Here is a 9,898-nt window from a genome sequence, read left to right on the forward strand (position 1 = left end):
TGGGTTCCAGCGTAGCATAGTGCAGGAGCTCTTCGGTGAGCAGAAGTGGGGGAGCCACCCCAGCCCCCCAGGACATGTGGGTGTCAGACGCTGGGCCGATGGGCTCTTCTGGAAGGCAGGGGAGCCTGATGGGTGACAAGAATGGTTGTCAGGTGGAGGAGGAGAAGGCATAAAATGCTTCGAGAATTTTGCTGAGTGCAATCTTACCTAAATTTGGAAATGGACTTCCTCTGTGGGTTTTGCTTTTTATTTTAACAATATCCATCCCTGGGAGGTTCTATGAAACACATTTCGGGAAGCTGAAATGAATGCAAAATTATTTAAGATCGTCACCTAGGTATGACAGATCGTCAAACATGGCAATTCTACCAGTTGAAAATGAGATAAGCTAAGAAGTATATTTTCAAATGTTATGGCTGGGTTTGCTTCCATTAAAGTCTGGAAAGTCAAATTATAATAGAGTCTGGTGTGAGAACCAATAACATATTTAAACCTAAAAAAAAAAAGCAAAACAAAACACAAGAGAGACAGGATCACAGAAAAGGCCACACCCTCCAGCTCCAGGGACCCAGTACCGCAGTGACAGGGGCCAATTTCCATGGCCTTGTTAGTCAAAGGGGCCAGGCTGAGGACATGACAGAGAGCAGACCTGTGGCTGTAAGGGGCTGGGGTGGAGGGGACCCTCCAAAGAAACATCATTTGGAAGGGATTTTTGGAGGTGATGGATCTGTTCTCTATCTTGAGTATAACGGTGATCACATGATTGTATAAATTAGTGAAAAATTATAGACTAGTATATCATGTAAATTACATAATATTATACATTATACTATACCGCATAGATTATACAATCTCATTTTATAAAATAAATTATACTATATATACACCTATAAATTGTACTACGTAATTATTGTTCCAAATTATATAATAGAATTATATAATACCATCAATTATACTACATAAAGAAATAAATTATAGAATTTTTCTTTTTTTATTTTATTTTATATAATTCTATGTAGAATTATATAATGCTATCAATTATATTATACTAAATAAATAAATAAATAAAATTACACTTCAATAAACCGACTTTTAAAAAAGACATTTTAGGCTGGGTGCGGTAGCTCATGCCTATAATCCCACCACTTTGGGAAACTGAGGTGGGCAGATCACTTCAGATCAGGAGTTTGAAACCAGCCTGGCCAACATGGTGAAGCTCTATCTCTACTAAAAATACAAAAAATTAGCCGGGCGTGGTGTCAGGAGCCTGTAATCCCAGCTACTCCGGAGGCTGAGGCAGGAAAATGGCTTGAACCCAGGAGGCAGAAGTTATAGTGAGCCGAGATGGCCACACTGCACTCCAACCACAGAGTGAGACTCCGTCTCAGTAATAATTTTAAAAAGACATTAGGGCTGGGTGAGGTGGCTCATGCCTGACACCCAGCACTTTGGGAAGACAAGGCGGAATGATCGCTTGAGCCCATGAGTTTGAGACTAGCCTGAGCAACATAGGGCGATCTTGTGTCTACAAAAAGTAAAAAATTAGCTGGGAATGGTGGTGCACGCCTGTAGTCCTAGCTACTGGGGAGGCTGAAGTGGGAGAATTGCTTAAGCCCAAAAGCCTGAGGCTGCAGTGAGTTATGATTGCACCACTGCACTCCAGCCTGGGTGATGGAGCAAGACCCTGTCTCAAAACAAACAAACAAAAGGGACAGTTGGAAGGTGGATTGTCATTGGTGGCACCTTTTCTGAGAGCCAAACATCTTGCCCTGTCCCCAGATACCCTTCCACCCCACCCACGAGGGCTGGATTAGGGCTGAATTTGCCACTAGACAGCCTGACACCCTTTGTTTCCTGAGAAGGATCGTCAAGGGACAAGGATGCCCCTCACATATCTCCCTGTGCCATGCCCGGGCTGGGACATCCCTGGTTCTGTTACCTCCTGCCCTCCCACCCAGGCCTGTGTCCTGAGAGGCCAGGAGCAGCCTAGAGTCTGGGGAGGATGAGGCAGGGCCATATCCAGCCTGCCCCTCCCACACCAGGGTCCCCTCCCACCACACCAGGGTCCCCTCCCACCGCACCAGGGTCCCCTCCCACTGCACCAGGGTCCCCTCCCACTGCACCAGGGTCCCCTCCCACCACACCAGGGTCCCCTTGCCGGAGTTCCCTGCACCTAATTATGTGTGGCATACAGTAACACGAATGGCAGGAGCTGTGGGCTCTGCTGTTGCCGCTCCGCCTGGGGTGCCTCCTGCCCTGCAGGCTTTTCCTCCTCCCTTTCGATAGCTCTGCAGCAGATGTTATGTCCCCAAACAAATGTGCTGGAATTCCTCTCCGAGAACATGAAGGCCTCTTCACAGGGAGCGTGCTTTCCAGGGAGGGCTGTTTGGCCTATCAGTGAAATGGCTTATGATGGGCAGAAAAAGTACTTTGGGTGAATCTCAAACAAAACAAAACAAAAACAAAAACCACTTTACGTATTTTCCACCAGGAGGGACGAATTGCAGGGTTCACTCCGGGCTTCTGGATTCGACAGAGCTTGCTCACTGTGGAGCTGAGACAACCAGAAACTTTCTCTTCAGGGTGTGTGGGCACGTGCGTGCACATATGTGCCTGGGTGCACGTGTGGGTCCACACAGCTGCTTTCCACAGCCACTGAGCCTGCTCCCTGGCTCCCTGATGGGAAAGATGGGAAAATGAGTAAAATGACATTTCCCAGCCGTCTTCAGCATTCTGGCTTTTTCAGCTCCGAGCTGCCCCCCCTGCAGCAGGGAAAGCGGTGCTGGTCCCCCGACAAGGCCTCGCTAACCCCGGCTTCAAGAGGCGCAGAGGTCTGTGTGTGTCCCTGGCAGGCATTACGGTGACTTCCACAGCATCTCTGGAAGGCCCCACCCAAACAACCCCACCCCAGGCCTCTAGGATTCCAACAGGAGAGACTCATTCCCTGGGGTTCTTCTAGAAAGTTTTTCTTTTTTTCCCCTCTCTCTCTCTTTTCTTTCTAGACAGGATCTCGATCTGTCCCCCAGGTTGGAGTGAAGTGGTGCGATCTTAGCTCACTGCAGCCTCGAACTCCTGCCTCAAGTGATCCTCCCACCTCGGCCGCCCAAAGCACTGGCACCACAGGCGTCACAGCTTCACGGGCTACGATGCTTTTCTGAAATGCACAGGCTGCTGGCACGGCCGTAGTGGGCACTCGGGCTCTGGGGCCACTCACCCACCTCCACGCCCCCTCCGCCTAGGCCCTGGCGCTGCCGAAGGCCTTGGGCCCTCCCCGCCCAGAACGGTGGGAGGGTCGTCTCCTCCCAGCTCTTCCTCCCGGACGGGACGCTCCTCTCGCGGCTGCAGGCCCCTCCCGGAGGGTCCGGGGAGGCAGGTGGTGTGGGGGGAAGAGGCCGCTCCCGGGGTGGGGGGAAAGGGCGAGGCAGAGACAGCTCCCCCGGACCTCACCGTTTTGTGTGTAGGACGAGTTTCTAAAATGGCTTAGTTTAAAAACCAAACAGATCCCAAAGCCTCCCTGCTTTTTATAGAACATCAGTCCCTGCTTCCAAATTAGCAACCCTTAATCTCCTGCCGCTCTAGTTCTGAGGGGCCCTAAGCTGCTGGGTGAGGACTCAGCCCTGCGTCAGCCAGCGGGGCGGGGACGCGGGCGGAGGCGGGAGGGGACCCGGGAGGGGACGGGGTGAGGAGGGGACCGAGGGCTGGGGGGAGGGGTGGGGGAGGGGACCCGGGAGGAACGGGGTGGGGGCGGGCGGGGAGGGGGCCGAGGGCTGGGGGGAGGGGTGGGGGAGGGGACCCGGGAAGGACGGGGTGGGGGGGTGGGGCGAGAAGGGGACCGGGGAGAGTCGTGGAGGAGACCGATGGCTGGGGGAAGGGGTGGCGGGGAGGGGACTAAGGGTGGGAGCTGGGGGGAGAGGACAGAGGGGGCTGGGGGTGGCGTCAAGTGGAGGTGGCTTCGAGGAGGACCCCGAGATGGGGAGGGCAGGGAGGAGGCTGAAGGTAAAGAGTTGGGAGGAGGGGCCCCTACGGCGCTCCCTGGCTTTGGCCCAGGCAGTTCATGTCCTGGGGCCCCCCATAACCAAACATTACAAATTGGGTAGTTTAAAAACAGAAATGTATTTCTCACCGTTCTGGAGGCCAGAAATCCAAAATCCAGGTGTCGGCAACACTGGCTCCTAACGGAGGCTCTGAGGGAGGACCCCTTCCAGCCTCTCTGCCCACTGCTGGCAGCCAGGCCAGCCTCGGGGCTCCTGGCTGTGGTGGCACGGCTCCGTCTCTGCCGCCACCGCCACAGGGCCTTCTCCCCTGTGTCTGTCTTCAAGTGCCCCTTCTCATAAGGACTCCAGTCATAAGGGTGAGGACCCCCTGCTCCAGAATGGTTCAATTTTAACTAACCCCATCTGCAAAGACCCTATTTTGAAATAAGGCCACATGCAGAGATAGGAATGGACATGAGTTTTGAAGGGACATTATTCAACCCAGCACACCCAGTATCAGGACCACCCGCAGGCCGGGCCGGAAAGCCCGCTGATTCCCTCTCACTGCATCCGAGAGGTGGGTTGTGCCAAGAAAAGGCCTCCCCTTTAGATCGGAAGGAGTGAAGGTGTCATGAAACTGAGCCACCTAATGACTGGTGACCGGAACAGGCCTCCCTCCACCTGGGCAGTCCTCCCTGGCTCTCTGTGATGACCATGCCTTCCCCCAACCCGAGGGGAGCTTTATTCCCTTGGCCCTACCCCAAGAAATAGAGCCCCCACCTTCAGAACTCTTCCCTCCTTTAAATGACATTAAATGATTATATCACATGTGCTCCTTGTGCAAAACTAGGACAAACTGCCAACTTACACATATGGTCCATGATCCCACCACTCCCAGCATTTTAGTGAACCTCTTTTTAGCCATATACATTCTTATTTTTATTTATTTATTAATTTATTTGAGACAGAGTCTCACTCTGCTGCCCAGGCTGGAGTGCAGTGGTGAGATGTCAGCTCACTGCAACCTCTACCTCCTGGATTCAATCAATTATCCTGCTTAGGCTCCCGAGTAGCTGGGATGACAGGCATGGGTCACCACACCCAGCTAATTTTTGTATTTTTAGTAGAGATGAGGTTTCACCATGTTGGCCAGGCTGGTCTTGAACTCCTGACCTCAGGTGATCCACCCCTCTCAGCTTCTCAAAGTGGTGGGATTACAGGCGTGAGCCACTGCGCCCAGCCAGCCATATACCTATTCTAAGTTACTCTTTGGACCTCAGATGGACAGAATTGTAATCACCTCCCTCAGTCCACCACACACCATGGTTTGCACACATATTGCTCTTTCTATATCACTTATTTGTCTGGTAATGTGTGTCCAAATAGGATGCAGCAGCCGTGAGAACTCCTGTTTGTCTTTTGTGTTATGCATTGCTCAAAGCATGTATTTATTTAATCCCCAAAACCCCTAGCTGTGCTGTGCTGTGCTGGAGTCAGCCCCAGCTGGCTTGTGAGGGTGACTTACATTTTCAGAAATTCTGTGAATAGGTTGGTAAGTCATTGGAAGCGTGATACTGGTCATGATGGGAGTATTTGCCATGGAAGTCAGCAGGTGCAACACATCAGGGCTTTTTGCATCAAAAGCCCCCTAAACACCACCCTTCAGCCTGTGGGGTTTGCACTCTTGCAGTTCTTGTTTAGCTGATGAAGAAACCAGCCCTGGTAACGCACAAGCACACACACCCAGCCAGCAGCAAGTCCAAATTCAAACCCAGGAAGTTTGCAGGGCACCTGAGTCCAATGACACTGTCACCACCTTTTTGAACTCTGAAATTTTCTATCCACCACAAGCAGCTTCCTAGGCACTAAAACTTCCTCAAATTTCACTTTCAACAGCTGCATAATTTTCTATTATGTGGACATACAGTGTCTTGTTAAATTAGCCCCAGTTGTAAAACATTCTGGTTGTATGCCGTGTTTTCTCCTTGCAAAAATATTTCGACCTACCTTTCCTCCCTTCATTGGTGCTGGCCCTGTGGATCCAGTCCCAAGGGCTTCCCTGGTGAGCAGGGCATCAATCTGGGCCTCCTGGCAGCTGATCCTGAGGATCAGGCTGTGGGGGGGCTCAGGACACACTCAGATTCTCCTGAGGTTGAGGCGCCCCTCGCAGACCCAAGCCTTCGCCAGGTACAGCAAGAACCCACCCTGTCTGCATGCAGCCAACAGACCCATGCGATGGGTTTCTCTTTCTCCAGCCTCTACTTCCAGCGTGACGAGGGGCCAAAGCCCCTGACAGATTTCCTGTGAGAGCTCACTCACACACGCTCACACTCCTACACACCCACACACTCCTATGCACACAGATGCACACGTACGTGCAGACAGATTCACATCCAACACTCTCATACTCATACACACACATTCACACATCTATACCCACGCATGCACACACACACACACACACACACGGGCATACACATACAAATGCTCTTAAAATCACCCAGCACTCAACATGGAGACAGTCTTAAGGACACACCAAGTTATGGGGTACATTCTGTCCCCAAGAATGAGGACTCTTGGAAGTCAGGGAAGGTGGGATCAGTTTTCTAAAGGCTCAGTAAGTCACCTGACATGTACTAAGGACTCCATTCCATAAAAGGAAAAAGTGAACAGGCATGAGCAAACACGTCTCTGCCTGGGAAAACTCTACAACCTCTTAGTTGTCAAGCTCAGCTTCCCTGTGAGGTGTGTTGGCGGCTGCAACCCAGCACCGGGCACTGGGGGCTCCCACGACAGGAATGCATCATCTCAGTTCAGCAAACTGGAAGTCCAAGATCAAGTGTGGACAGGCTTGCTTCCTATTGAGGCTGTGTGGGAGAATCTGTTCCCGGCCTCTCTCCACACTCCCGGGCTTTGCTGGAGATCTGTGGTGTTCCCTGGCTTGTATATACATCATCGTGATCTCTGCCTCTGCCTTCACATGGCATTCTTCCTGCATATGTGTCTGTCACATGCAGGGAAAAGGCAATTACAACAAAAGCAAAATTTGACAAATGGAATCTAATTAAACCAAAGAGCTTCTTCGCAGCAACAAAAACTATCATCCAAGTAAACAGACAACCTACAGAATGAGAGGAGAAAACTTTTGCAATCTATCCTTCTGACAAAGGTCTAATGTCCAGAATCTACAAGGAACTTCAACAAATTTACAAGAAAAAAACCCCATTAAAAAGTGGGCAAAGGAGATGAACAGACACTTCCCAAAAGAAGACACACATGCGGCCAACAAACATATGAAAAAAGCACATCACTGGTCATTAGAGAAATGCAAATCAAAACCACAATGAGATACCATCTCACGTCAGTCAGAATGATGGTTATTTAAAAGTCAGGAAACAACAGATGCCGGTGAGGCTGTGGACAAACAGGAACACTTTTATACTGTTGGTGGGAATATAAATTAGTTCAACCATTTTGGAAGACAGTGTGGTGATTTGTCAAAGATCTAGAACCAGAAATACCATTTGACCCAGAAATCTTGTAACTGGGTACATATCCAAAGGAATAGAAATCATTCTGTTATAAAGATACGTGCACGCATGTATTCATTGCAGCACTATTCACAATAGCAAAGGCATGGAATCAACCCAAATGCCCATCAATAGTAGACTGGATAAAGAAAACGTAGTACATATACACCAAGGAATACTATGTAGCCATAAAAAGGAATGAGGTCATGTCCTCATTCCAGGGACGTAGATGGAGCTGGAAGCCATTACCCTCAGCAAACTAAGGCAGAAACAGAAAACCAAACAGTGCATGTTCTCACTTATAAGTAGGAGCTGAACAATGGGAACATATGGACGCAGGGAGGAGAACCACCCACACTGGGGCCCATTGGTGGGGCACGGGGAGGGAGAGCATCAGGATAAATAGCTAATGCATGCTGGGCTTAATACCTAGGTGATGGTTGATCTGTGCAACAAACCACCGGGACACACGTTTACATATGTAACAAACCTGCACTTCCACACATGCAACCCACAACTTTAAGTTAAATTCAATTAAATCCAAAATTTTTAAAACCCAGTCATGTTGGATTACGGGGTCCACCTTGCTCCAGCATGATGTCATCTCAACAAATTACATCTGCAAAAATCTTATTTCCAAATAAAGTCACACACTGAGGTATTGGGGCTTTGGACTTCAGCAGATGAATTTGGGGGGCACACAATTCAGCCCATAGCCCGGGGCAATCCAGTCCTCCCTCCCACGCCCTCGGCTTCCTCAGGGTGCCGTGTGAGGCGGTGGCACGAGAAGAGGCCGGTCTGGAGGTGCTCAGCCCTGTCGCCACTCCCCAGCCTCCCGCGGACACCCTGCGTTCGTTCATTCACTGGGTCGCAGTACAGCATTCTGGATTTTTTTTTTTTTTTGGTAGAAATATAGCTAATTAAAAAGTCGTTCGGGTCACAGGTTATTTATTTACAGCACCTGAAACTTCGACCTCACACTATCTTTCCACACGTTTGACATGAGAAAGGCTATCATGTAACTGTCCTCAGGGCTGCTGAACCATAATTCTGCTGTATCCTCTCAAGAAGAGAAAGGAATTGAACAGATGGACCTTCATCTGTTTCTTATTAACACAGCATTAGTTTCATCATGACAAAAATTTCACATCTATGAATGTCTCTTCCAACAGTTCCTAACTCACATTCTCTCTAAATAGTGCAGACAGCAACACAGCACTTTCCTTCAGTGAACGCACTGGCGGAGCAATTTCCTTGTTAGTGTTCTGTTTGCTCAGTCACAACCTTAGATGCATAAGTTTCTTTTTCTTTTGGTGAGGACACGAAGGTGGCAGCCTTTACCATGATGAATTTTGGCTCCCACTCTCCTATCTCCACCAAAAGAAAAAGAAAACCCCGTACCTGTAAGGTTGTGACTGAGCAAATAGAACATCACCAGTCACTCGTGGCTTCTTCACCGACAGCTTTCCATGAAGAAGAGGAGGGTGCGGTGGATGACGCCTGCAATCCCAGCACTTCTGCAGGCCGAGGCAAGAGGATTGTTTGAGCCCAGGAGTTTGAGACCAGCCTGGACAACAAAGCAAGATACCATCTCTACCACACACACACAAAAATGTTTTAAATTAGAGGGGCATGGTGGTGCATGCCTGTGGTTCCAGCTACCAAGGAGGCTAAGGTGGGAGGATGGTTGGAGCCCAGGAAGTCAAGACTGCAGTGAGCCGTGTTAACACCACTGCACCCCAGCCCAGGTGACAGAGGGAGATCCTGTCTAAAAAAAAAAAGTAAATAAATTATGACTCAGTCTCATTATGTGCAAGGCGGGGTTGGCACTATGGGAGAGATCAATGCTGGGGAATCAAATCTGCTCAACTAGCTGTGTGACTTTCGGCAAATTACTCAACCTCTCTGAGACTTGGGTTCAAAAAATATAAAAGAGAGAGAATAAAATTTCCTTGTCAAAGTGGATCTGGGAGTTAAATGAGGTGATGTAAGCAGAGTCTCTTGGGCACAGTAGGCACAGGCTAAAAACCAGATTCCTCTTGCCCCTTCACAGAACAGAAAATCTAAACAAGCACCCAATCCCTTCTCCTATGCTGTCTATGAGAAAATTAGGGCCTCCTCAGCATGAGTCATTTGTCAATTCAAAATTTTCTTTTATTTATGTGTGTGTATTATATTTCTATTTTCTTGAGTCAGGGTCTTACTCTGCTGCCTGGATTGGAGTGCAGTGGCACAATCTTGGCTCACTGCAACCTCCACCTCCCAGGTTTAAACGATTCTCCCACCTCAGCCTCCCAAGCAGCTAGGGTTACAGATGTCCACCACCACACCCAGCTAATTTTTTGTATTTTAGTAGACATGGGGCTTCACGATGTTAGCCAGGCTGATCCCCAA

This window comes from Sapajus apella, unplaced genomic scaffold (assembly GCF_009761245.1).
Source record: "Sapajus apella isolate SASKATOON/1434 unplaced genomic scaffold, GSC_monkey_1.0 scaffold11, whole genome shotgun sequence".
NCBI classification, from domain to species: Eukaryota; Metazoa; Chordata; class Mammalia; order Primates; family Cebidae; genus Sapajus; species Sapajus apella.